This window comes from Phascolarctos cinereus, unplaced genomic scaffold, assembly GCF_003287225.1.
Source record: "Phascolarctos cinereus isolate Bilbo 61053 unplaced genomic scaffold, phaCin_HiC Scaffold_9;HRSCAF=440, whole genome shotgun sequence".
Lineage (NCBI taxonomy): Eukaryota > Metazoa > Chordata > Mammalia > Diprotodontia > Phascolarctidae > Phascolarctos > Phascolarctos cinereus.
In genome coordinates, this window is record NW_027556402.1 from 63641788 (window position 1) to 63649674 (window position 7887).

Genomic DNA, 7887 nt, shown 5'->3' on the forward strand with positions numbered 1-7887 from the left:
CGATGCATGCACAAAGTTCCTGAGAAGGCATCTTTCCTAGACTAGGCAGAGTCTAGGAAGCTTGTGTCCAGGAGAATTGTGATGTCTTGTAAGTGAAGTACCTTGAAGAGCTTGCTGGAGCCTTTGCAGAGATTCTGTAACTGGTTCTGCTTGGGTAACCATATAATGAAGAGGAGGCTCTTTGAAAAAAGCCTATTAGCTTCAATTACTTCTTTTGTTCCATTCACTCTTGGGAGATCTTGGTAACTTTTTCACTCATGGGGTCTGGTGAAAGGCCATACAATAAGAGGACAGTCCTTAAGGTCTTCTTCCCTTCTGAGGTCATATGGCTTAGTAAGGGACCCTAAGAACCAGAAGTCTATTCTTTTACTTCTAGGTAAAGGGAATGGAGCCTCTCTGACTGAGTTTCAAAATTTCCACTGGGTATTCTGGTGTCTCGATGTTCTAGGATAGTGCCTCTTAAACTGTGAGGATTGTGACCCACAGTTTAAGAAGTGCTGAAGGAGGCAAGAGTGGAAAAAGTTTAAGAAGTCCTGTACTATGATCTGGATTCGAGGACCAAGATTTAATCATCGATGACTCAAACAACAAAAAGGTACCTTCAGGACTCAGCCCAATGGTAGTTGAGACAGTGATGCCACTTTTGGACACGAACTTGGTGGGATTGATGCTATGCAGGAACTAAGCTAAGTTTTGAACCTGTCCCTCTCCCTCTCTCTGACCAATGTGATATAGAAGAGAGTGCAGCCCCAAGGTGTTGGGGAAAATATTTATGTATTTGTACTTGCTATACCTTTAGAGCAAATATCACTGTGTAAAAGCTAATCAACACTGTGTAGTTAAACATAACTGGAGTGCTAGTGCATAGCCGCTAATACTAGGGGGGATACAACCATTAGAGGGCTTTAAGCCCCCTAACTTCTTAAGGTAACTCAGAACCTTGAGGGGAAGATGTGGCAGTCCTACCTCTGAGAAAGTGAGCCAGGGCATCCAAACCATATTGGAAATGTACTCCTTCTTTGCTTGTGACTCACAGAGTCTCTGACTTCCTTCAAGGTTCAGCTTAGTTCAGCATCTCCTTAAGGAAGCCTATATCCCATCAGCTGTTAGTACCTTTCCCCTAGAAATTATTTTGTACCAACTTTGTGTGTGTGTGTATATATATATATATATTATATATATATATATATATATATATATATATATATATATATATATATATATATGTGTGTGTATATATATATATATGTGTGTGTGTATGTATGTGTGTGTGTGTGTGTATATATATACGTATATGTGTGTGTGTGTGTATTTTGTTTTTTGTTTTTTGGCTAGGCAGTGGGGTTAAGTGACTTGCCCAGGGTCACACAGCTAGTAAATATTATGTGTCTGAGTCTGGCCTAGCAGAATGCTTATTGAATGACTAATAAGGGCTGAAAATGATCTCTTCTTTCTCAACTTTTCTTATAAACATTTTGTCTGGATCTCTCTTTTGCTCTTATCACATCGTGCCTTGTATCATATTTATGTATATGTGTCCGAGCTCCCCTATGACATGCAAGCTTGTTGTCTCCCATGCTTATTATGTAAGATATGCTTAGTTGATATTATGTGATGTTTGGCTAATTGTTGAATGTCTCTCTCTCACTAGTCATTCTATCAAAGTCCTTTAATTTCATTGGTATGGTAACTCCCTCCACTGATGCACATAGCCACCCATCTCTAACTTGTGTTTAGAAAGTGTCCTCAGGCTTAGAGAGTTCATGTGACTGACCCTTGGTGACACAGCTAGTATGAAGAAAGGACAGAATTTTCATCCAATACTTTCTAACTCCAAATTCAACTCTCTTTGGTATGTGACACCATCTCCAACTGTTTTCTCTGTCTCTAATATGTTAAAAATAATTCATAGTCAACATAGTTTCAAGCAGTAGTTTCATTGAAACTCATTTTTATACATGATCATCACTTTTATTTTTCTGTAATTAACATTTCAAATGGCCTAGGTTGCTGATGCACAGGGCCCCTGGCATTTCTCAGACATATACTCAGTAAACATTTGCTTGTTGTGAAATTGGCCCTGAAGAACAAATAGAGAAAGCAATACCAGATGTTAACAACCCCTCCTTAAAGGTAGCCTATAGCATATTTACATGCTGAAGGCCCGAGACAGGAATCTTTAATGAGTCTTTAGCCCTGTTAGAAATTCACCCTAGGTTGATATTTATGCTAAGACTGTAATAACCAACCCCTTGAGAAGACTTTGTTGCTTTTCTTTTTCTTTTCTTTTCTTTTTTTTGGGGGTGAGGTAATTGGAGTTAAGTGACTTGCCCAGGGTCACACAGCTAGTAAAGACTTTGTTGCTTTTCTACAACGAGCACCTCAATATTTAATGTTAATAGTTTCATTTGGGGGCTAATCTTAAAGCATGCTGAGAAATCCTGCAATTTAACAGCTTCTTTATATTTGTAACAGAACCTCCTAAAACAAAGGAAGATGTTAAATAACCTAATTGCATTTCCTTCTTGTTAGAGAAATTTGCTGAATTGTGAAATACAGCTCTTCAAAATCATCTGTATTCTTAAAAATAACCACAGCAATGTTTTCATATAAAAATTCCATTGCCTATTTGATTTTCTCTCCCACCATTCTCTAGGGCAATCTGGGACTGTCTGTTCACTGTTCCCTGCAGAGACCATGTTCCTTCTTGCCTTTGTTCTTTGTTCATGCTGTTGTCTTGTCTGTTCCCTCCTCTCTGTCTGTTGAAATCCCATATTTCCCTCAAGGACCATCTCAAGTCCAATCTACTTCATAAACCCTTCTTTAACAATGGCAGCTGGTCTCTACATCTGGGTTTTCTAGAGCATTTCTTTTCTATAACACACATTTTGCCATTTGCTTATATTCTGTATTGTACCTTAACTTCATGGTTTCACCTCTGTGGGTCTTGTCCCTTCCCCAAAAGAGACAGACAAACAGAAACAGAAAGATATATATAGAGAGAGAAGAGACAGAAATAGAGAGAGAGATAGAGACAGGGAGACAGACACAGAGAGACAGAGAGAGACAGAGGGAAACAGAGACAGAGACAAGGAAGGGAGGAGGAGAAAGAGGGAAAAGAACAGGGAAAGGGAGAAGAGAAATCAGAGGGCAGAGGCTTATATTATTACAGCCACTGTTACAAGTATGAATATTTCTGGCAATTTTTTCTATAAATGCAAACAAGATCTTATATGTAGTTACATGTAAAGAAACTAGACTCCAAGGTATAGCATGCATTAAATTTAAAATTTCACTATTTCGATGATGTGGAAATTATGAGTGAGTGTGTGTGTGTGTGTGTGTGTGTGTGTGTGTGTGTGTGTGTGTGTGTGTGAAAAGAAGCCTCAGGGTACAGGCAAGAGGTTAAACTTTCTATAGCACTAGTATACACCAGTATTTTGGAACACACTCCAGATCTGTAGAGTTGTAGGTGTGGACTAACAGAGCTTAAGAACCCAAGACAGCTGCCTCCTTGGTCCCCCCTTCTGCACATTTGGGAGGTGTCCCCAGAGCACGTCATGAATGTGAGTTGTTTTCATTATTATTATGCCACAGAGCACTTGCACTTACACATAAATGTCTACTGAATGAAATAAGCATGTTAATAAGGCTGACAAAAGGTAAAAAAATTGAATAAAATTGAGGGAACTATCAAAAGCCTTTTTCTTTGATGATTTAGCCAGCTTCTCATATTAAATGAAAATGCAGTCTGCAAACCCTAGATTAGTGAGATCAGTCCCTGGCAAATTATTACAGAATTAGAATGTTATTATTAAAAGAATGGTTAGGGAATAGCTAGAAAATAAGAGCCGTGATTATACAGAAAGAACTAGCATGACTTCAGCAAGAATTGATTTTGCCAGACTAACCTCATTTCCTTTTTTCTCAGATCAAGGTAATGCTAAAAGATACAGTTTTCCTAGATTTAGCAAGTCATTTGGCCAAGGTTTTCCTGCCGTGCTTCTGTGAAAGCTGCAGATCATAAGCCAGAGAGTGCGGCTGTTAGGTGGATTTGAAACTGGAAGAAGAGTCATATCCAAGAGTGGTCATTAATATCTTGATGTCAACTTAAAAGAAAAAAGCACTAATCCAATTCTTCAGGGACCTTTACTTGGCCCTGTGCTTTCTAACTTAGGTAAAGGGATGGACCACACATTTATCAAACTTTCAGATGACACAAAGTTAGGGGCCATTTCTAGCATATTGCATGACAAAATTACTATTTTTAAAGTTTTCCATAGGCTAAAACATTGTGTCAAGTTTAGTAAGATGAATGCTATTAGAGATAAATATCAAGTCATACACTTGGGTTTAAACCCAGCAATCCACAAATCCATCAAAGGACAAGCATTTATTATGTACCTATTATGTCTTGGCACAGTGCTAGGCACTGGGGATACAAAGAAAAAGACAAAACAGTTCCTACCCTCAAAATAATGTCATACATGCAAGATGGGGGATATATGGCTAGGTAGCCATTCATCTGAAAAAAAATCCCAGGGGTTTTAGTGGCTTGCAAGCTCACAATGTGACTCAAAAGCCAAAGCAATCTTAAGGCTGTGTTAAGGGAGGAGTAGTATTTAGGACTTAGGAAGTGACTTTGACTGGAAAGTCTGTATTCTCTATCATGTTATTGAAGGCAATAATGATTGGGAGAGGAAATCTCGTGAGTTGAGGGAGAAAACAGAATGAAAAATTAACCACATTAAATAACAATTTTTCTGATAGATGAGCAGTTTCCAAAAGAGATTAAAGACATAATGAAAAGTATGTTTTCCTTTAGGTTCAATGTAAAGGAGGTTATCTTAAAGCTAAAAGGCAGTGATCCAGGCTGCCTAAGATAGGGAAACCATCCCAAAAAAAGTGTGTACAGGGCATGGGGGGGGGGGACGCCTATTCAATTAAATTGTTCCTGAACCGCTTGCTTTGCTCAGTTTTGTAATTGATAGACCTTGCTGCGAGCTCTAAAGATCCCCATCTTTTACCAAGCCTACCTCAAAAGGCAAAAGAATGTAGGAGATTCGCACTTCGACTAAACTCCAGCAGAGTCTTAGGGTACATAGTTTGTTACTAGTGACGATTATCCAATCAGCCAATATTTACTGGCCACCCGCTACATGCAAGGCACTGCGGGCAACCCAGTCAGTGTGTTGTCATGGAAATAGTCCCATAATGGTCCTGTGGAGATAGAAGTCCTATCGAGATCATTCAGGCACATTCAGCATCAACTTGCCCCCACCAAAATTGCTCCACAATAACCCCTACTTACTGCAAAGTGGCGATATCTTGATGTTATGTTGAATGTCTGATTGCATATTTATCCCAAGGTTCCCATGTACCATTATTGCTTTAATATACCAGCTAAAGATGTTGGAGAGAGTATGCCCATACAAGTATGAAATATTAGATTTGGAGTCCAGTTAGATGATGATGATGAAATAGAACTCCATTGTTTCAATAGCAATGTAATGAAGCAACGTTGGTATAATCTTGGACCTAGAGTCATAAAGACTTAGGTTTGACATCCTACTTCTTATAGTTATGGGCTGTGTGACCCTAGGCAAATCACTTAGCCTCTCTAAAACTTGGTTTTACTTTGTGAAGTTAAAGAATTGGACAGGATGGCCTCTGAGCTTTCTTCCAGCTCTGTATCTATTATTGTGGCATATACAGTTATCATGTTCATTGGTTTTGATGAACTATTTTCATTAAAGTGAAGTACTCATTGTTTAATTGTGACAAGTATTAATAGTGATTGTGGACTTTTAAAAGGCATCAATAAAACATTAAAAAAATCAAGCAAAAGGTGTTCTGATAAGTGGTAAATAACGGTATAATTACCTTTTGGGTTGCTAATAATATTGACCTTTCTGAGATGGTAGCATTCCAAAATTTGCATCCATATGGCATCATCAGATTTTTTTCTGTCTAGACCTGTAGTATCATCAATATATGGAACTCAGTGTAGAAACTGCTGGATTCCAGCAGATTTACCTATCCACTGAGAAGAGCCCAGTGCCTGAGTGATCTGTTTGGCTTAGCTTGGCACCTAAAGACCTGCCCAGAGCAGTCCAACAAAAGCTGAGCCTGAGGAGAAGCCAGATCAGTGCTGAGTGATCTGCTCGACCCAGGCCAACAGTGAATTGACACAAGCATCCAAGACACTATGCCCTGTGCTCTCTTCAACTAGAGTCCTGGGTTGATCTTTCAGCCAGGGCAACAACCCTAAGCCTATGACTGACAGAAGTCTCTTCTCTTTGGCTCCCTCAAAACTTCAGATCTGAGATTTGTCACCTCCAGGCAGGAGGTGGGAAGGATCAGTCCTCTCTGGTCTCTTCCTAGTCCAGAGACAGTTTCCATAGTAAGGTGTTCCATCTCAATCCCAATTCAGTGGGTTACACTTCCTAGAATCCTTTTGGGAATCTTATCTATGTGAGGAACAAATCCAGCATTATTTCTACTATTCCATGACTATGATATTTTATAGAATATGTAACTATGATGAGAATTCTGTGAGGTACTGTGGGAGCATAGAAAAAAGAAATCCCTTTGTGCGCCTAGAGCACGACAAGCCACTGGGGCTCTGCAGTTCAAGAATTGTGAGTTGCACCTCACCCCCAAATCACATGTAGGCCTTGCTTCAATATCACTGTACTTGATATGATTTGTGACACCCCTTCTCCCATGTGAATTCCCTCTCTTCTCTGTGCTTCTATAGTACTGCATGCCTCCCTTATCCCCCTTGCATATCTAACTCTATATTATAATTATGGTATAATATTAAAAATTGGATCCAGGACCTGTCATTTATGAAATGTGTGACCCTAAATCCCCATATGCTTCAGTTTCCTCATCCCTAAAATGAGGGAAATAATATTTGCACTACCTACCTTGCAAGGTTGTAATGAGAGAAATGTTTTGTGAGTTGTAAATGTATTATCCTCATTGTGCACGTCAAGCAAGCTTAAGCACAGCTAAGAATAGTTAATTCCCCCTTCCCTGTCTTCTGGACAAGGTGTGAACTTTTCTCATCCTGAGTCCTTCTATGGTTGTGATTCAGGTTCATAGCTTTGAAGGTGCAGTAGCAGTAAATATCCCTGAATTGACAGGTCCAGAACATTAGGATTCATTCCATCTGAACTTGGCTTTCAAGAGACCTCACACAGAACAATGGGGACATGAAAAGGGGGTCAGAAAAAGGAGGGGTCCTCCTAAGGGTGGTGGCAGAGACAGAAGAAAAAAAGACCCATAGATAGAAGCACATGGATGGACCTGGAGTAAGGCCTGTATATTCACATTTCCTCTACAGGTAGCCACATGCACCTATGAGTGAAAGAAGGAGAAAATGGAATCTTGAGGGGACAGAGAAAGACAGACAGACAGACAGAGAGACAGACAGAGACAAAGAGACACATGGGGTGCAAAGGGATGAAATTTTGGTGAGATGTGGAAGAAGAGAAGAGAGACACACTGCCTCAATCAAACTTGGGAAGAAACCCAAAGTCTTATACCATCTTTGTATCCTCAAAGAGGAAAATAGTTCAGCGAAGTAAGTAGAGCAGTAACCAACCATAGAGAACAACCTAGCTTTTTTCCTAGACTCATGTGAATTGTATTTGTATAGAGAGGTGAGACCCACCAGAGGAGAAGGTTGCTTGATACTTTCTAGAAATAAAAATTTTCCTAGCTACTGTGTAATAGAAATCTGCATTTTTCCAGGTTAAATAAAACCCATCCTGTATCTGATGCCTTGTTCATCTAAGTGCTTTCAGACAGGCTGATGCCCTTTAGAAAGCGTGGCTCTGGCATTGCTACTTTTTAATCTTCCTGCTTTGTAGAATACTA